At 51.1% G+C, this 20,263-nt stretch overlaps 3 long non-coding RNA genes across 3 annotated transcripts; 1 reads left to right on the top strand and 2 right to left on the bottom strand.

Annotated features, from left to right (window-relative positions):
- Nucleotides 1-2,738: 2,738 nt before the first annotated feature.
- Nucleotides 2,739-3,818, bottom strand: LOC138425089 (uncharacterized). Its single transcript, XR_011251097.1, has 2 exons — nucleotides 3,367-3,818; nucleotides 2,739-3,012 (listed from the first exon to the last, which is right to left on the bottom strand). It is a non-coding gene; the product is annotated as an uncharacterized lncRNA (long non-coding RNA).
- Nucleotides 3,819-9,275: 5,457 nt separating this feature from the next.
- LOC138425119 (uncharacterized) lies at nucleotides 9,276-10,512 on the top strand. Its single transcript, XR_011251107.1, has 3 exons — nucleotides 9,276-9,374; nucleotides 9,464-9,554; nucleotides 10,100-10,512. It is a non-coding gene; the product is annotated as an uncharacterized lncRNA (long non-coding RNA).
- Nucleotides 10,513-15,645: 5,133 nt separating this feature from the next.
- LOC138425118 (uncharacterized) lies at nucleotides 15,646-16,727 on the bottom strand. The gene is made up of 2 exons (XR_011251106.1): nucleotides 16,274-16,727; nucleotides 15,646-15,919 (listed from the first exon to the last, which is right to left on the bottom strand). It is a non-coding gene; the product is annotated as an uncharacterized lncRNA (long non-coding RNA).
- Between the last annotated feature and the right edge of the window lie 3,536 nt (nucleotides 16,728-20,263).

Genomic DNA, 20,263 nt, shown 5'->3' with positions numbered 1-20,263 from the left:
CTGAGCGTCAGAGGATTGATGCTTCTGAACTGCGGGGTTGGAGAAGGTTCTGGAAAGTCCCTTTGACTGCAAGGAAATCAAACCAGTCGATGCTAAAGGAAATCAGTCCTGAATATTGGAAGGACTGATGTTGAAGCTGAAGCTCCAATATTTTGGCCACCAGATGCAAACACCTGACTCATTGGACAAGACCTTGATGCTGGGAAAGACTGAGGGCTGGAGGAGAAGGGGGTGACAGAGGATGAGATGGTTGCATGGCATCACCGACTCGATGAGTTTGAGCAGACTCTGGGAATCGGTGATGGACAGGGAGGCCTGGCGTGTTGCACTCCATGGGGTCACAAAGACTTGGACATGACTGAGGGTTCCTGCTGAACTGAACAAGGGGTTTCTTTTGTTAAGGAATCCTTTGAACAGAAAATGAAGGTAAAACTTCTGGCAAACCAATTCAGGACATGGGGACTTAAATTGGCTTTTCTTCACTGAGAACTGCACTCTTTATCTGCAGAAATCTGTTCTGGATGGTGGTGCAAACAGCAGCCTGAAGGAGAGCCAGCAGCAGTCGGGGGCTTTCCGCGGTTCTTGTCTCAGACTCACCTGATTCCTCAGCCACGTCTCCCCCTGCTTAGAGCTGGGTCACGCCTGCCCTGCCCCCGGCGTGCCGCTCTGGGCTCTGAGAGCTGAGTGTGCGTGGTTCCGGGTCAGAGAAGTGTTGGTGGCGGGTGCTGAGGGAAACGGGCTCGGGCCCCGTGGGGCCTGTTGCTCAGAGTCACCGGTTATGAGCCCGGGCACCCAGGACTGACTGCTTGTGAGTAAACAGGTGTCTTGTTTTCCGATAACCAATCACCACAAACTCAGGGAGAATGTGTCCTGGAACCTCGCCGTACGCAGGACATTAACATACGCTCCATATCATGTATGTAATTCACATGTAATGTGATCAACAACAGCACTTAGCGCCAGGGTGTGTGCACGTTCACCTGAGATGCATCCAGGGATCCCAACTGGGCTTCCCCAGGGTCCTGGTTCTGCTCATGGAGCAGGTAATCGCTGGCTGGGGTGGGGGTCGGGGTGGTGGGGGATACAGGAATCACCTAAACTCTCATCGTGACAAAGTCTCCGCTGGGTCTGGAAAATTCTGTGAAATTGCTGGTGAAGCATTTTCACGTTCGTTTCTGTATATGCCCTTCCCTGTATTCCCCAGGCCAGGTTAGATTCAGCCCAAAGAGACTTTTCCTGTCTTCCTCCGGTTATCGTGGTTTGTGCCCTCCTGGGCTGAATGAGTCTGTGACATCATTATCAGCTGGTGGGCACTGTCCCCCTTGAAGACAGGTGGTACGCCCGGAGGTGTTTCTGTTGTCCTAATGGAGGGAGGCGCAGCTGGCCTCTAGTGGAGGGGCACAGGAGCCACGTCAGGAATGGTCATCAGACCCCACTTGTCAGCGGTGCTGCCTGTGAGCAATGCTGGCTGGACCCGTAATCGGGCCCATTTCACGTCGGAACCCACCACATCTCCAGCACAGCGATGTGTCTGGAGGTCTCTTTTTGGGGGCCTAGTGGGTGACATGCAAAGTCCCTTTTAGTATTTCGCATCAACAGAGGTGGAGACAGATATTTACCAAGCTTCCCTGCCTGGAGCCGGTGTGAGGACCTCCGTCCGTGGCAAAGGTCATGAGGAAGGAGGCTTCAGCATACGCAAAGGTGGGATTGAGCCTCTGGAAACCCCCTGTTCCCGAGCATCTACCCCCCAAACCAGAATCTGCCTACTTTACTGTTTCATGCTCTCATCTACACTTCTGACTTTACGGGGGGCTGTCCCCCAGCACCTCTTTTGGAGAAGGAGTTAGCTTGCAGCTCCAGTCGATAAAAATTCCTGGGCGTGACAAGAGTGTTTCAACTTACAAACTCCTCTGAAGATTATCTAGCCTGCCTGAACATGGTCGTCTGGCCACATGTGATTGTTTACAGCCTCCCAACTGTGAGAGGCATGAGATATTTTAAACTTACTAAAGGCAGATATTTTTAGGAAGTTAGAAATTATTAGTATAGTGGGTTGGTTAGAAATTATACTGGTGAAGGGTTTTCATTAGTTGGGCCAATATTTGCTGCTAAGTCTCCATATTCCCTGCCCTTATAATGAATATAACTAGCATATAGGAGAAATAAATATTAACCTTTAAGATTAATCATATTAACCTTAAGGTAAGTAAATTCTTCTCTTAACTGTGACCCACTACACCCTCACCCTATAGGAATGCAATTTTATCTGGTACCTTCAGAGGGTGGTGCCTGGTATAAGAAAAATCACCCCTGGAAAATAAGTTTTCTGGTTGACTGATCGTTATCAGAAAGAAAGGATCATAAAATGTTAGCAGGCCCCTTGGCCAGAAGATGATGTAAAAACCCCTAAGACCTTTTTGTATACATTTATGTGAAGCACCTGATTTTGATAGAGGTCAGGACTGCTGACCCCCGCGTGACTTTAAAATTTCCATTTGTCTCTATGTGTAACAAAAGGTATATAAGCAAACCTGAAAATAAAGGAAACGGATCAGTCTCTGGAAAGACTGATTCCCCCAAGTCGTTCTTTCTTGTTCTCCGTTTTTCTGGCTGAATTCCCATCTGGAGCGTGAGTGCTTGCCAAGCCTGCTAATTTTGCCCTGGTCTCTAAGGCCCACGCGCGAGGGGGCCCAAGGCGGGGCACCCTCCGCTACTCAAGCAGGCGCCGCTGGCCTATGTAGGTGGTGCAAGCCTCTTGTCTTGAGGTTTTATTGGACTCCCACGTAAACAAAGTTATTCAGGATCTTTTTCTCCACTAATTTTCCTACTACACTATTCTTTTCTAATCTCTCTTTATACTTCTAATTAAATAGCTTTTTCCTAGGACGCCGACTCCATCTCTGCTTCGAATTACCCGGGATCCACCGAGGCTGGACCCTGGCACTTCCCATCACTTCTCGCTGAGGTTAACAAACGTGACACGCACTGTCTTCTGGAAACTGCCCACCAACTCTGTGGAGCAAATAGGTGTAACTGCTGTCAGGAAGTCAGGTTCAGACATGCATGGAAAGGAAATACGAGCAACGCTGGCACATGTCTTAAACGCGGGCTGAGAGATACACGTCTGAAACTCTGATTTTGAATTTGAATATTGCCTCTGAATTATGTCTGCCTCCCTTCTTGTTTCTGCGGCCCCCCTCCTTGGCGTCACTCCCATACGCCCACCCCTTGTACCCCAGCCTGTGCGTCCCCCTGACTCCCTGTTCCCGCTGTCCTGTAGGGGGACCACCCTGGGTCCTCCCTTCCCAGCTCTCCGTTCCTGGGCAGGTCACCGCCACCCTCGCCGCCCCACCCAGGACCTCTTACCCCTTTCTGAGGCACACTGCGATTGCATCATTTCTGAGTCTCAGGAAATTTTACCCCTATCATTTGACTGGCTTCTTGAGTGTCTCTTTAGGTCTAACCTGGTCCTTTCCTCTGCGTCATAAATCCACATTAGGACGGAACAGGGATTTTAGAGAAAAACTTCTTCGTGAAACTGAAGCTTTCGATCTCTGTACTTTTCATAAAATTCCTTGGTCTGGAAAAAACCCTCTGTACAGCCATACTTGAAGTCCGGCTTTTCTGCCATGTGACACGCAGGGTAGCGGTGGGGTGAGATTAGTGAGCGGGAGGAGGGGTCCCGGCTCTCTGACTGGGCTGCAGACCCCAAGGGCGCCTCTGTGACTCACACGTCCTTCATCTCAGCTCCTGGTGCCATTTCGGGGGCTTGACATCACTGGGGCGGTGCTGGGTCAGCCTCGTGATCCAGGAATGGCCTGGTTAATCAACATTCATTTTTAACCATCAACCTGATCTGTCTTTCCGTGTTGCCAAACACTGGGACTTGGGGCTCCTCCTCCTGGCCACCTCCTGTTTCTTTACAGAAGCTAAAACACTTGAGGACCGGGCTGCAGGGAGCAAGGGAGCTGACTGCCCAGCACTTCATGTGCGGAACCCAGACCCACCGGGCGCCCTTCTCTGGGTTCCGTGTGCTGGGTACAGGCCCTTCCCGATCTGGCCTGGCTCCGATTTCAAGGCTCCTTCCTGCCACTGTCTTCTCCTCAATCCCCTCCGGGACACATGTACCTTCCCCCCCACGGCCACCTCCAGGGACCTCCCAGGCCATTCTCAGAGGACCTGTTCTCTGACATCACCAGACAGACCTGGATCTAAAATGCTGTTTCCCTCTGCATCTGGCTGAAGAGCTTTAACATTTGTACATAATCGCATCCCCCAGGAAGCCTCACCGTCCCTTTAGAAATCTGTCCAGACACTGCAGTTGGCGGTAGGGACACAAAATCAAGTCAAGGAGAATGAGGCTGTCCTAAGGCCGGTCACCTAGTGGGGAACACGGAAGCTCCTCCATAAAGTCTGTCCAGAGTGAAGTGTCTGCCTGGGACTTTCTTGGGGAATTTGTGTGTGGCTGCCACCATCTAGATGTTTTCTATAACATCTAGGAAGTACCTCTGAGCACTTCTGGTGTTCTCATCACCTGCAATGCACCTAACGTCAAGGTCATGTTCTCAGCCAGGTGCCCAGCGCCCAGCCCAGTGCCACACTCGTGGGAGAGGCCGAGATGTCCCTGCTATTTGAGTTGACAATCTTCATTATGGAGGGATGGAGCACTCATGGGGGAAACAAGTTTAGAGGGAGAAGGTCCTCAAAGGTCAGGAAGAAAAAAGTTTAAAGAAAGGTTTTTCAAAGTTAGGGAAGAAACAAGTTTAGGAGAAAGGCCTTCAAAGTCATGGAAGAAACAAGTTTAGGGGAAAGGCCTTCAAAGTTATGGAAGAAACAAGTTTAGGAGAAAGGCCTTCAAAGTCATGGAAGAAACAAGTTTAGGGGAAAGGCCTTCAAAGTTATGGAAGAAACAAGTTTAGGGGAAAGGCCTTCAAAGTTATGGAAGAAACAAGTTTAGGAGAAAGGCCTTCAAAGTCATGGAAGAAACAAGTTTAGGGGAAAGGCCTTCAAAGTTACAGAAGAAACAAGTTTAGGGGAAAGGCCTTCAAAGTCATGGAAGAAACAAGTTTAGGAGAAAGGCCTTCAAAGTCATGGAAGAAACAAGTTTAGGGGAAAGGCCTTCAAAGTTATGGAAGAAACAAGTTTAGGAGAAAGGCCTTCAAAGTTATAGAAGAAACAAGTTTAGGATGCCTTCAAAGTTATGGAAGAAACAAGTTTAGGAGAAAGGCCTTCAAAGTTATGGAAGAAACAAGTTTAGTGGAAAGGCCTTCAAAGTTATGGAAGAAACAAGTTTAGGAGAAAGGCCTTCAAAGTCATGGAAGAAACAAGTTTAGGAGGTCTTCAAAGTTTTGGAAGAAACAAGTTTAGGAGAAAGGCCTTCAGAGTTATGGAAGAAACAAGTTTAGGAGCAAGGCCTTCAAAGTTATGGAAGAAACAAGTTTAGGTGGCTTTCAAACTTATGAAAGAAACAAGTTTAGGAGAAACGCCTTCAAACTTATGGAAGAAACAAGTTTAGGAGAAAGGCCTTCAAACTTATGGAAGAAACAAGTTTAGGAGAAAGGCCTTGAAAGTTATGGAAGAAACAAGTTTAGGAGGCCTTCAAGGTTATGGAAGAAACAAGTTTAGGAGGCCTTCAAAGTTATGGAAGAAACAAGTTAAGGAGGCCTTCAAAGTTATGGAAGAAACAAGTTTAGGAGAAAGGCCTTCAAAGTTATGGAAGAAACAAGTTTAGGAGGTCTTCAAAGTTTTGGAAGAAACAAGTTTAGGAGAAAGGCCTTCAAAGTTCCGGAAAGCTTTGCAGAACAGGGCCATGCTCAGCATTGCTCTTTGTAGGCTGCTAAGAAATGGCATCTGAGTGCCCGCAGGCAGAGCTGCAGGCACGGTCTTTTACTAACAATACCCACACAGGGCTCACTGGGCTGAGTTAGGAGGTCAAGAGGGACTGACCTTGGTGGTGGTGGGAGATGGTGCTCTGCCGGGTGACCCAGACCTGCTGGAGTGTGCTTGCCAGGACCAACTCTGTTTCTTCTCTAGAGCTGAAAGTCAGATCGTGAAATAAAGAGTTTGAAAAACATGGAAACCTCCTCCCTTCTGGACAGTGTTGGAAAACTTCTGAAAATGCTTCCTTCTAGGGCCCTTATTTTTCTTTTTTTTTGGCAGGATCCCTCAGATTCAACCAGATAGGAAAATATTTTTCAGATACAATGCTAGTTTCTTGAAAGTAATCAGATAGGGAAAATTCAGATGGAAAAGATAGCATTTCAAAATCTCTTGATTTTTAATTGATTCTTAAAAAGATTTCATGTCCCCTATGTATCGTTTTGGGAGTTCTCTGGTGGCTCAGATGGTAAAGAACCCACCTGCCAGTACAGGAGACACCGGTTTGATCCCTGGGTCGAGAGGATCCCCTGGAGAAGAAAACAATCACCCACTCCAGTATTCCTGCCTGGAGAATCCCATGGACAGAGGAGCCTGGTGGGATTAAGTCCATGTAGCTATTGTTGGGAGAAGAGGGAGGAAAAAATGAAAAGCTTTTTTCTCATTTCGAGCTCAGTTTTTTCATCCTTGGTTAAAGCCATCTCCTACCACGGGGATACAAGCTGGACAGAGGGAAGTCCCTCAGGCCTTGGCACACAGGGGCGGCCTGCATCCACGGTAGAGGAGAGAGCCCTCTTGTCAGGAGCGTGAAGGCCCAGAGCTGACGACGAGTGGGCAGAGGCCCTGGCTCCGTGCACAGTGGGGGTGAGCGTCCTGCTGGCTCCCAGTGAAACGCCCTCAGCCAGGCCTGCAACGCCTGGGCCCTAAAGCAGCATCTCTGAGAGCAGGCAGAGGGCAGCACGCCTCCCGGTGGGCCTGTGGGCCTCCTGCCTCTCCTCCTGGGGACAGAGGCGTTCCCGGGCGTCTGCCCTGACGGCTGCGAACATCACAGGAGCCTGGGGCCGGCACTGCGTCCAGGCAGCTGCTCCTGGATCAGGGCTCACCTGGACTCCCATGGAGAGGCCAGCAGCAGGACGAGGCCCCCCACCTCCTGTCCTTCCTTTGGACACATCGAACAAGGCCTGGCTCCAGATGGCTGGACGCTAACTCCTGGGCAGGCGGACAGCTGGAGCGGGGGCCCAGGGATGCCCAAAGCTGCGAGCCTCTCTGGGAAGAAGCACCCCATTCAGGGGACTGGGGGACCCCGACACCCTTCTCTTCCACTTCAGCGTGCTGAGCCGAGACGTCTGGCTCTGCTCTCACACAACACCTTCTGGCTCGGAGGGTTGTGCATGACACAAACAAGTAAGCACAGTAAATCCAGCCACTGGCTAGGAGCCAATTGAAATCACTGCAGATGGTGACTGCAGCCATGAAATTAAAAGACGCTTACTCCTTGGAAGAAAAGTTATGACCAACCTGGACAGCATATTGAAAAGCAGAGACATTACTTTGCCAACAAAGGTCCATCTAGTCGAGGCTATGGTTTTTCCAGTGGTCATTTATGGATGTGAGAGTTGGACTGTGAAGAAGGCTGAGTGCCAAAGAATCGATGCGTTTGAACTGTGGTGTTGGAGAAGACTCTTGAGAGTCCCTTGGACTGCAAGGAGATCCAACCAGTCCATTCTGAAGGAGATCAGCCCTGGGTGTTCTTTGGAAGGAATGATGCTAAAGCTGAAACTCCAGTACTTTGGCCACCTCATGGGAAGAGTTGACTCATTGGAAAAGACTCTGATGCTGGGAGGGATTGGGGGCAGGAGGGGAAGGGGACGACCCAGGATGAGATGGCTGGATGGCATCACCGACTTGATGGACGTGAGTCTGAGTGAACTCCAGGAGTTGGTGATGGACAGAGAGGCCTGACGTGCTGCAATTCATGGGGTTGCAAAGAGTCGGACACGACTGAGCGACTGAGCTGAACTGATACTTGAAAAACCATATTAAACGAGTTTAGGGAAAATCGCTCTTTTAAAGTCTCTGCTTGCCCTGGGGGTTTCTGTCTCACCCTTGTGTTCGTAGGGCAGGAACACCCGAGACTCTGGGATGGGTCCTGCAGTGTTTCTGCAGAGAAAACAGTCTGTGGATCGTCTTGAAGCAGAGCCCACCACGCACGTGCTCTGAGCTGGGGTGAGAGCTGGGGTGAGGGGTGCTAAGACAGGTGTGCGGGACAGACGAGGTCTTCTGGATTTAGGATCTGACCGGTATTCCAGGTGGAAAAGCCACTCACATGTGAGAGGTTGTGAGCTGGGACAAATCCGGAACCTGAAGTCACGTTCAGGAGGTGAGGGAGCAGGGAGCCGACTGCCCAGCACTTCCTGTGCGGAACCCGGAACCACCGGGCGCCCTTCTCTGGGTTCCGTGTGCTGGGTACAGGCCCTTCCCGATCTGGCCTGGCTCCGATTTCAAGGCTCCTTCCTGCCACTGTCTTCTCCTCAATCCCCTCCGGGACACATGTACCTTCCCCCCACGGCCACCTCCAGGGACCTCCCAGGCCATTCTCAGAGGACCTGTTCTCTGACATCACCAGGCAGACCCGGATCTAAAATGCTGTTTCCCTCTGCGTCTCCCTGAAGAGCTTTAACATTTGTGCATAATCGCATCCCCCAGGAAGCCTCACCATCCCTTTGGAAATCTGTCCTGACGCTGCAGTTGAGGTATGGACACAAAACCAAGTCAACGAGAATGAGGTTGTCCTAAGGCCGGTCACCTAGTGGGGAACATGGAAGCTCCTACATAAAGTCTGTCTGGAGTAAAGTGTCTGCCTGGGACTTTCTTGGGGAATTTGTGTGTGGCTGCCACCATCTAGATGTTTTCTCATAACACCTAGGAATTACTTCTGAGCACTTCTGGTGTTCTCATCACCTGTGAGGCACCTCAGATCAGAGATCGTGTCCTCAGCCAGGTGCCCAGCACCCAGCCCAGTGCCACGCTCGTGGGAGAGGCCGAGAGATTCCTGCTATTTGAGTTGACAATCTTCATTATGCAAGGGTGGAGCACTCATGGGGGAAACAAGTTTAGAGGCAGAAAGGCCTTCAAAGTTCCAGAAAGCTTTGCAGAACAGGGCCATGCTCAGCATTGCTCTTTGTAGGCTGCTGAGAAATGGCATCTGAGTGCCCGCAGGCAGAGCTGCAGGCATGGTCTTTTGCTAACAATACCCGGACAGGGCTCCCTGGGCTGAGAGTTAGGAGGCCAAGGGGGACTGACGTGGTGGTGGTGGAGATGGTGCTCTGACGGGTGACCCAGACCTGTTGGGGTTTGCTTTCCAGGACCAACTCGGTTTCTTCTCTAGAGCTGAAAGGCAGATTAGGAAATAAACACTTTGAAAACCATGGACACCTCCTCCCTTCTGGACAGTGTTGGAAAACTTCTGAAATAGCTTCCAGAAAACCTCTTATAAGGTAAGTGTGATTGCGCTGACACTATGCTGATACTCATTGCATTCCTGGGTCGGGACGATCATTGCCTTCTTTTTCTTTGTTTTTGGCAGGATCCTTCAGATTCAACTAGATAGGGAAATATTCTTCAGATGAAATGCTACTTTCTTAAAAGTAATCAATATGGAAAACTAGTTGGAAAAGGTAACATTTCAAAATCTTTTGAGTTTTAATTGACTTTAGAAGGATTTCATGTCCCCTATGTGTCTCCTTTTCCTATTTGGAACCAGTCTGTTGTTCCATGTCCAGTTCTAACTCTTGCTTCCTGACCTGCATATAGGTTTCTCAAGAGGCAGGTCAGGTGCTCTGGCATTCCCATCTCTTTCAGAATTTTCCACAGTTTATTGTGATCCACACAGTCAAAGGCTTTGGCATAGTCAATAAAACAGAAATAGATGTTTTTCTGGAATACTCTTGCTTTTTCCATGATCCAGCGGATGTTGGCAATTTGATCTCTGGTTCCTCTGCCTTTTCTAAAACCAGCTTGAACATCTGGAAGTTCACGATTACGTGTTGCTGAAGCCTGGCTTGGAGAATTTTGAGCATTACTTTACTAGCGTGTGAGATGAGTGCAATTGTGTGGTAGTTGAGCATTCTTTGGCATTGCCTTTCTGCAGACTGGTTTCAAATAGGAAAAGGAGTGTGTCAAGGCTGTATATTGTCACTCTGCTTATTTAACTTATTTGCAGAGTACATCATGAGAAATGCTGGGCTGGAAGAAGCACAAGCTGGAATCAAGATTGCTGGGAGAAATAGCAATAACCTCAGATATGCAGATGACACCACCCTATGGCAGAAAGTGAAGAGGAACTCAAAAGCCTCTTGATGAAAGTGAAAGAGGAGAGTGAAAAGGATGGCTTAAAACTCAACATTCAGAAAACGAAGATCATGGCGTCTGGTCCCATCACTTCATGGCAAATAGATGGGGAAACAGTGGAAATGGTGTCAGACTTTATTTTGGGGGCTCCAAAATCACTGCATGTGGTGATTGCAGCCATGAAATTAAAAGACGCTTACTCCTTGGAAGGAAAGTTATGACCAACCTAGATAGCATATTGAAAAGCAGAGACATTACTTTGCCAACAAAGGTCCATCTACTTAAGGCTATGGTTTTTGCAGTGGTCATGTATGGCTGACCTTAAGGAACGTGAGCCTCTTGTGGCCTTGGTGGCCGATGTGGATCTGGGCAAACCCTGGCTTCCTCTCCCCATGCTCCCCTCTGCTGTATCATCAGGGGCAGTCCGTGTGGCGGGTCTTCCTTCCGTCTTGTATCACACATCCTATGGGACAGCTTGTAGGTCTCTGGGCCTCATAGAACTCCCGAGACCCAGTTCAAACTCCAGACCGTGGCTGTGGCGCTCATGGGCCTGGATCCTACCGTCTGACCCCTCCCGTCAGGCACTACCTACACAGATGCCTTTCTCTGCAGGGCGTCCAGGAGCCTCCCTAGCGGTCTCCACGGCCCGGGTTCCTGGTTCCTGTGTCCCTCCTCTGACTCTCACAGAGCCTGTGGCCCCTCACAGTGGCTCTGATGCCCCAGAGCCCCTCGGCCCGTGTGCAGGACCCGGGAGGTTACTTGGAAGTTTTCCTGAGGACGGTGGCTGGGCTGAGAGTGGCAGGGGTAGGAAGCACAAGTGAGCTTGCCTTGTGGTTTTCTGATCCTTGTATCTATTTACTCGGCTGTGCGGGGCTCCTTGCCGCTCAGCCTTTCCTGCCGCTGCCGAGGCGGAGGCCCTCTGGGCTTGGGGCTCAGGATTCTCCTGCTGGTGCTTCTCCTGGTGCGGAGCTCGGGCTCCGGGCCCGTGACCGCAGGAGCTGTGGCTCCCAGGCTCTCAGCCCAGGCTCAGTAGCTGTGGCCCGTGGGCTTAGAAGCCCCTGGGCTGTGGGGTCTTCCCAGACCAGGGCTGGAGCCTGTGTCTCCTGCATTGGAAGGCGGGTTATTTGCCCCTGAGCCACCAGGCGGCCCTGTTGTCTTTAAAACCAGAGCCCACATGGTTGTTGATGGTCAGCTGTGGGCGGGAAGGCCAGGCGCCCAGGACACGGCAGGGTTTGACGGTGGGAGGAGTGGTGTCGCCATGAGCAGAGGTGGGAACGTACAGACGGAGCAGGCGGAGGGGACACGAGCCGCCAGTGTGCGAGCCGAGCTGGAGGCTCCTTTGCGTCCAGATGAGGATGTCAGGCAGGCAGGCAGGAGCCGGGGGCGAGGTCCTGCCGGGAACGTCCGAGTGGAGCCCTCCTGGGTCAGCAGGAGAAGAGATCCTGAGGCCTGAGCGCCAGGAACCAGGGGTGGGAGCTGGAGCCGCGCAGCACAGGAGACCAGGCTTCGATGCCTGGTTTGGGAAGGTCCCCGGGAGATACTGGCTCCCCACTCCAGGATTCCGGCCTGGAGAATCCCACAAACTCGGGGTCGCAGAGAGTCAGACGTGACCGAGCCACCCTCGCCGTCACTTACCGTCCTCCCGGTTGATCTTGTCTGTGACCAGCTCTGGCTTCAAGGAGGGGTGGCCGGTGGGCCTTTCTGGGCCCCCGAGAAGGACCCCCGGCTCAGTGCTCTGCTTTCATTGTCTTCAGAGTCTTTACAGCTTTTGAGCAGAGGGTCCTGCATTCTCATTTTGCACCAGCGCTGCAGATTACGGAGCCAGTCCTGCCGTGGACTACAGAATTTTTTATGGAGAAAAATAGTCTTTTTTCAGATGCCGAGTACCAGGCAAGCGCAAAGCAAATCCTGAGAAATGGAAGATCTTCTCAATCCAGTCTTTTCACATTAAAATATATACACATTTTGGTTGGGATATTTCCATAATTGGCTTTTCAACTCCACACAGCCTGTGTTTCCATGAGAGAAACAGGTAACCCAGTTCAGTTGCTCAGTCGTGTCTGACTCTTTGCAAGCCCATTGACTGCAGCACGCCAGGCCTCCCTGTCCATCACTAGCTCCCGGAGCTTACTCAACCTCATGTCCATCGAGTCGGTGATGCCATCCATCCATCTCACCTGTGCCGTCCCTGCCCCTCCTGCCTTCAATCTCTCACAGCATCAGGGTCTTTTCCAGTGAGTCAGATCTTTGTATCAGGTGGCCAAACTATCAGAGTTTCAGCTTCAGCATCAGTCCTTCCAGTGAATATTCAGCACTGATTTCCTTTAGGATGGATTGGTTGGATCCCCTTGCAGTGCAAGGGACTCTCAAGAGTCTTTTCCAACAGCACAGGTCAAAAGCACCAATTCGTCAGTGCTCAGCTTTCTTTATGGTCCAGATCTCCCATCCATACTTGACCACCAGAAAAACGAGGTAGCCCAGTGTGACAGTTAATTTTGTGCGTCAACTTGACTGGGTCAGAGGACCAGTTAATTGGTCTGACCTCAAACAAGATGTTGCCATGAAGGTAGTTTTCTTTACTGACAAAGGTTAATCCAGGGAGCAGGTAATCTCTGACAAAGGTTAAGCTCTGGTTTCCCAGGAGTCATATATGGGTAGGAGGGTTGGACCATAATGAAGACTGAGCGTCAGAGGATTGATGCTTCTGAACTGCGGGGTTGGAGAAGGTTCTGGAAAGTCCCTTTGACTGCAAGGAAATCAAACCAGTCGATGCTAAAGGAAATCAGTCCTGAATATTGGAAGGACTGATGTTGAAGCTGAAGCTCCAATATTTTGGCCACCAGATGCAAACACCTGACTCATTGGACAAGACCTTGATGCTGGGAAAGACTGAGGGCTGGAGGAGAAGGGGGTGACAGAGGATGAGATGGTTGCATGGCATCACCGACTCGATGAGTTTGAGCAGACTCTGGGAATCGGTGATGGACAGGGAGGCCTGGCGTGTTGCACTCCATGGGGTCACAAAGACTTGGACATGACTGAGGGTTCCTGCTGAACTGAACAAGGGGTTTCTTTTGTTAAGGAATCCTTTGAACAGAAAATGAAGGTAAAACTTCTGGCAAACCAATTCAGGACATGGGGACTTAAATTGGCTTTTCTTCACTGAGAACTGCACTCTTTATCTGCAGAAATCTGTTCTGGATGGTGGTGCAAACAGCAGCCTGAAGGAGAGCCAGCAGCAGTCGGGGGCTTTCCGCGGTTCTTGTCTCAGACTCACCTGATTCCTCAGCCACGTCTCCCCCTGCTTAGAGCTGGGTCACGCCTGCCCTGCCCCCGGCGTGCCGCTCTGGGCTCTGAGAGCTGAGTGTGCGTGGTTCCGGGTCAGAGAAGTGTTGGTGGCGGGTGCTGAGGGAAACGGGCTCGGGCCCCGTGGGGCCTGTTGCTCAGAGTCACCGGTTATGAGCCCGGGCACCCAGGACTGACTGCTTGTGAGTAAACAGGTGTCTTGTTTTCCGATAACCAATCACCACAAACTCAGGGAGAATGTGTCCTGGAACCTCGCCGTACGCAGGACATTAACATACGCTCCATATCATGTATGTAATTCACATGTAATGTGATCAACAACAGCACTTAGCGCCAGGGTGTGTGCACGTTCACCTGAGATGCATCCAGGGATCCCAACTGGGCTTCCCCAGGGTCCTGGTTCTGCTCATGGAGCAGGTAATCGCTGGCTGGGGTGGGGGTCGGGGTGGTGGGGGATACAGGAATCACCTAAACTCTCATCGTGACAAAGTCTCCGCTGGGTCTGGAAAATTCTGTGAAATTGCTGGTGAAGCATTTTCACGTTCGTTTCTGTATATGCCCTTCCCTGTATTCCCCAGGCCAGGTTAGATTCAGCCCAAAGAGACTTTTCCTGTCTTCCTCCGGTTATCGTGGTTTGTGCCCTCCTGGGCTGAATGAGTCTGTGACATCATTATCAGCTGGTGGGCACTGTCCCCCTTGAAGACAGGTGGTACGCCCGGAGGTGTTTCTGTTGTCCTAATGGAGGGAGGCGCAGCTGGCCTCTAGTGGAGGGGCACAGGAGCCACGTCAGGAATGGTCATCAGACCCCACTTGTCAGCGGTGCTGCCTGTGAGCAATGCTGGCTGGACCCGTAATCGGGCCCATTTCACGTCGGAACCCACCACATCTCCAGCACAGCGATGTGTCTGGAGGTCTCTTTTTGGGGGCCTAGTGGGTGACATGCAAAGTCCCTTTTAGTATTTCGCATCAACAGAGGTGGAGACAGATATTTACCAAGCTTCCCTGCCTGGAGCCGGTGTGAGGACCTCCGTCCGTGGCAAAGGTCATGAGGAAGGAGGCTTCAGCATACGCAAAGGTGGGATTGAGCCTCTGGAAACCCCCTGTTCCCGAGCATCTACCCCCCAAACCAGAATCTGCCTACTTTACTGTTTCATGCTCTCATCTACACTTCTGACTTTACGGGGGGCTGTCCCCCAGCACCTCTTTTGGAGAAGGAGTTAGCTTGCAGCTCCAGTCGATAAAAATTCCTGGGCGTGACAAGAGTGTTTCAACTTACAAACTCCTCTGAAGATTATCTAGCCTGCCTGAACATGGTCGTCTGGCCACATGTGATTGTTTACAGCCTCCCAACTGTGAGAGGCATGAGATATTTTAAACTTACTAAAGGCAGATATTTTTAGGAAGTTAGAAATTATTAGTATAGTGGGTTGGTTAGAAATTATACTGGTGAAGGGTTTTCATTAGTTGGGCCAATATTTGCTGCTAAGTCTCCATATTCCCTGCCCTTATAATGAATATAACTAGCATATAGGAGAAATAAATATTAACCTTTAAGATTAATCATATTAACCTTAAGGTAAGTAAATTCTTCTCTTAACTGTGACCCACTACACCCTCACCCTATAGGAATGCAATTTTATCTGGTACCTTCAGAGGGTGGTGCCTGGTATAAGAAAAATCACCCCTGGAAAATAAGTTTTCTGGTTGACTGATCGTTATCAGAAAGAAAGGATCATAAAATGTTAGCAGGCCCCTTGGCCAGAAGATGATGTAAAAACCCCTAAGACCTTTTTGTATACATTTATGTGAAGCACCTGATTTTGATAGAGGTCAGGACTGCTGACCCCCGCGTGACTTTAAAATTTCCATTTGTCTCTATGTGTAACAAAAGGTATATAAGCAAACCTGAAAATAAAGGAAACGGATCAGTCTCTGGAAAGACTGATTCCCCCAAGTCGTTCTTTCTTGTTCTCCGTTTTTCTGGCTGAATTCCCATCTGGAGCGTGAGTGCTTGCCAAGCCTGCTAATTTTGCCCTGGTCTCTAAGGCCCACGCGCGAGGGGGCCCAAGGCGGGGCACCCTCCGCTACTCAAGCAGGCGCCGCTGGCCTATGTAGGTGGTGCAAGCCTCTTGTCTTGAGGTTTTATTGGACTCCCACGTAAACAAAGTTATTCAGGATCTTTTTCTCCACTAATTTTCCTACTACACTATTCTTTTCTAATCTCTCTTTATACTTCTAATTAAATAGCTTTTTCCTAGGACGCCGACTCCATCTCTGCTTCGAATTACCCGGGATCCACCGAGGCTGGACCCTGGCACTTCCCATCACTTCTCGCTGAGGTTAACAAACGTGACACGCACTGTCTTCTGGAAACTGCCCACCAACTCTGTGGAGCAAATAGGTGTAACTGCTGTCAGGAAGTCAGGTTCAGACATGCATGGAAAGGAAATACGAGCAACGCTGGCACATGTCTTAAACGCGGGCTGAGAGATACACGTCTGAAACTCTGATTTTGAATTTGAATATTGCCTCTGAATTATGTCTGCCTCCCTTCTTGTTTCTGCGGCCCCCCTCCTTGGCGTCACTCCCATACGCCCACCCCTTGTACCCCAGCCTGTGCGTCCCCCTGACTCCCTGTTCCCGCTGTCCTGTAGGGGGACCACCCTGGGTCCTCCCTTCCCAGCTCTCCGTTCCTGGGCAGGTCACCGCCACCCTCGCCGCCCCACCCAGGACCTCTTACCCCTTTCTGAGGCACACTGCGATTGCATCATTTCTGAGTCTCAGGAAATTTTACCCCTATCATTTGACTGGCTTCTTGAGTGTCTCTTTAGGTCTAACCTGGTCCTTTCCTCTGCGTCATAAATCCACATTAGGACGGAACAGGGATTTTAGAGAAAAACTTCTTCGTGAAACTGAAGCTTTCGATCTCTGTACTTTTCATAAAATTCCTTGGTCTGGAAAAAACCCTCTGTACAGCCATACTTGAAGTCCGGCTTTTCTGCCATGTGACACGCAGGGTAGCGGTGGGGTGAGATTAGTGAGCGGGAGGAGGGGTCCCGGCTCTCTGACTGGGCTGCAGACCCCAAGGGCGCCTCTGTGACTCACACGTCCTTCATCTCAGCTCCTGGTGCCATTTCGGGGGCTTGACATCACTGGGGCGGTGCTGGGTCAGCCTCGTGATCCAGGAATGGCCTGGTTAATCAACATTCATTTTTAACCATCAACCTGATCTGTCTTTCCGTGTTGCCAAACACTGGGACTTGGGGCTCCTCCTCCTGGCCACCTCCTGTTTCTTTACAGAAGCTAAAACACTTGAGGACCGGGCTGCAGGGAGCAAGGGAGCTGACTGCCCAGCACTTCATGTGCGGAACCCAGACCCACCGGGCGCCCTTCTCTGGGCTCCGTGTGCTGGGTGCAGGCCCTTCCCGATCTGGCCTGGATTTCAAGGCCCCTTCCTGCCACTGTCTTCTCCTCAATCCCCTCCGGGACACATGTACCTTCCCCCCCACGGCCACCTCCAGGGACCTCCCAGGCCATTCTCAGAGGACCTGTTCTCTGACATCACCAGACAGACCTGGATCTAAAATGCTGTTTCCCTCTGCATCTGGCTGAAGAGCTTTAACATTTGTACATAATCGCATCCCCCAGGAAGCCTCACCGTCCCTTTAGAAATCTGTCCAGACACTGCAGTTGACGGTAGGGACACAAAATCAAGTCAAGGAGAATGAGGCTGTCCTAAGGCCGGTCACCTAGTGGGGAACACGGAAGCTCCTCCATAAAGTCTGTCCAGAGTGAAGTGTCTGCCTGGGACTTTCTTGGGGAATTTGTGTGTGGCTGCCACCATCTAGATGTTTTCTATAACATCTAGGAAGTACCTCTGAGCACTTCTGGTGTTCTCATCACCTGCAATGCACCTAACGTCAAGGTCATGTTCTCAGCCAGGTGCCCAGCGCCCAGCCCAGTGCCACACTCGTGGGAGAGGCCGAGACGTCCCTGCTATTTGAGTTGACAATCTTCATTATGCAAGGATGGAGCACTCATGGGGGAAACAAGTTTAGAGGGAGAAGGTCTTCAAAGCTAAGGAAGAATAAAGTTTAAAGAAAGGTTTTTCAAAGTTAGGGAAGAAACAAGCTTAGAGGGAGAAAGGCCTTCAAAGTTCCAGAAAGCTTTGCAGAACAGGGCCATGCTCAGCATTGCTCTTTGTAGGCTGCTGAGAAATGGCATCTGAGTGCCCGCAGGCAGAGCTGCAGGCATGGTCTTTTGCTAACAATACCTGCACAGGGCTCCCTGGGCTGAGAGTTAGGAGGCCAAGGGGGACTGACGTGGTGGTGGTGGGAGATGGTGCTCTGACGAGTGACCCAGACCTGTTGGGGTGCGATTGCCAGGACCAACTCAGTGTCTTCTCTAGAGCTGAAAGTCAGATCAGGAAATAAAGACTTTGAAAACCACGGACACCTCCTCCCTTCTGGACAGTATTGGAAAACTTGTGAAATAGCTTCCAGAAAACATAAGGTAAGCGTGATTGCACGGACACTATGGTGATACTCATTGCATTCCTGGGTCGGGAAGATCAGTGCCTTCTTTTTCTTTGTTTTTGGCAGGATCCTTCAGATTCAACTAGATAGGGAAATATTTTTCAGACAAAATGCTACTTTCTTAAAAGTAATCAATGTGGAAAATTTAGTTGGAAAAGGTAACATGTCAAGATCCTTTGAGTTTTGATTGACGCTTAGAAGGATGTCACATCCCCTATTTATCTCTTTCGGGCTCCTCTGGTGGCTCAGATGGTAAAGAATTGGACTGCGATGGCGGATACCCAGGTTCAATCCCTGGGTTGGGAAAATCCCCTGTAGAAGGGAAAGGCTACCCACTCCAGCATTCTGGCCTGCAGGATTCTATACATGAACCATACAGTCCTTGGGGTCGCAGAGTCGGACACGACGGAGCGACTTCACTCTCCCTCTGGCGGGGCCTCCGCCTCTGGCCCCAGCTATGACTGACACACAGGCGCAGCTGGGCCGGTGAATCCGCCTGCGGCTCCTGCGCCTACGTCCCCCATCCTGCTCTGTTCCTACTTGTCTCCTGGGCACCTTCACTTCATGCTCCGCAAGCACCCGAGTCCTCTTCGACAGGAGATGCGGGTTTGATCCCCGGGTCAGCAGTTTCCCCTGGAGCAGGAAATGAACATCCTCTGGGGGGATATTCAGTCCATGGTGGGCGACAGTCTGTGGGGCCTCAAGGAGTCCGGCACGACTGACCACTAAGCGCAGCAATGCTGCATTAGACCCCTGACCCTCCCCTTTCCCGGCAGGCTCTCTTTCAGTTAATCACATCACAATGAGTACAGTTACCCGAGCTAGACTAGGAAATGGCTCCTGCATCTCCACTCCTTTCCTGGCCCCTTGCCCCCAGTCCGCCTGGTTCTCACATCCTGTGATGCCCGCCCTCATCAGCTCTGGGCAGCATCCCATCACTGCTGCACTGCCCAGGCTCAGGCTGGCCTGGCTGTGCCCTGGTCCCCAGAGCCGAGTCCTAGGGGCCCCTGGGGCCTCTCCCCCTGCACCCAGTCCATCCTAAGGGCTGGTGCTGGAGTCAGAAAGGAAACGGGAGGCAAGGAGGGGAGGAAATGGATGAATGAAGGAATCCTGTTACTCGCCCAGTTTCAGTCTTAGAATGGTTCCCCCGTTCTTGTTCAGTCCCTCAGTCCTGTCTGACTCTTGAGACCCCGTGGACTGCAGCAGGCTAGGCTTCCCTGTCCATCACCATCTCCTGGAGTCTGCTCAAACTCTTGTCGGTTGAGTCAATGATGAATCCAACCATCTCATCCTCTGCGGTCCCCTTCTCCTCCTGCCTGCAATCATTCCCAGCATCCGGGTCTTTTCCAATGAGTTAGCTCTTCACATCAGGTAAGTAAAGTATTAGAGCTTCAGCTTCAGCATCAGTCCTTCCAATGAATATTCAGGATTTATTTCCTTTAGGATTGTCTGTTAGGATTGTCTGTTAGGATTGATTGCCTTGCAGTTCAAGGGACTCTCAAGAGTCTTTTCCAACACCATAGCTCCATGCTGCTACTGCTGCTGCTAAGTTGCTTCAGTCGTGTCCGACTCTGTGCAGCCCCATAGATGGAAGCCCACCAGGCTCCCCCGTCCCTGAGATTTTCCAGGCAAGAGTACTGGAGTTGGGTGCCTTTGCCTTCTCTGACTGACCGATAAAACCCCAATTCCTCAGAGCGGCCTCCAGGTTCTTACCAGTCCAGCCCTGCCCCATCCTTCCAGCCCTGCCTGCCTCACCTTGGCCGCTCCTCGGCCAACACCTCCTGCCCAGTCCTGAGTGTACCTCCCGGGAGCGGGAGCCCTTTCCCACCAGTGACTCCGCCTGGTTGTTCCTCCTCCAGCCACCCCTGGACCTACCCCTCCGTCGAGCCCGGCTCCTCTGTCACCCCGGGAGCCCTGCCCAAGCCCCACCGCATCACTAGCTCCGACCTTCTGGCCCCATCCGGCCCGTTACGTGCCCATCAGAGCCGCCACCCGCTGCACCCAGACACAGCCTCTTTCCCGTCCCTCTGAACCCACAGAAGAGGAAGAGCGTATTTGATCATTTTTATCCCTTGCTTCCTTTGTGACCTGATAGAGGCTTCTGTACAATCAGGTTCCAACCCATAGAGCTTGGGGGTTTCAGCTCTGCTACGAAGTGGGGCTTCAGGGCTAGCAAGATGCTTTCGCCCCGCCCT

Source organism: Ovis canadensis, chromosome 20 (genome assembly GCF_042477335.2).
Source record: "Ovis canadensis isolate MfBH-ARS-UI-01 breed Bighorn chromosome 20, ARS-UI_OviCan_v2, whole genome shotgun sequence".
Lineage (NCBI taxonomy): Eukaryota > Metazoa > Chordata > Mammalia > Artiodactyla > Bovidae > Ovis > Ovis canadensis.
This window is presented reverse-complemented; position numbering and strand designations above follow the sequence as displayed.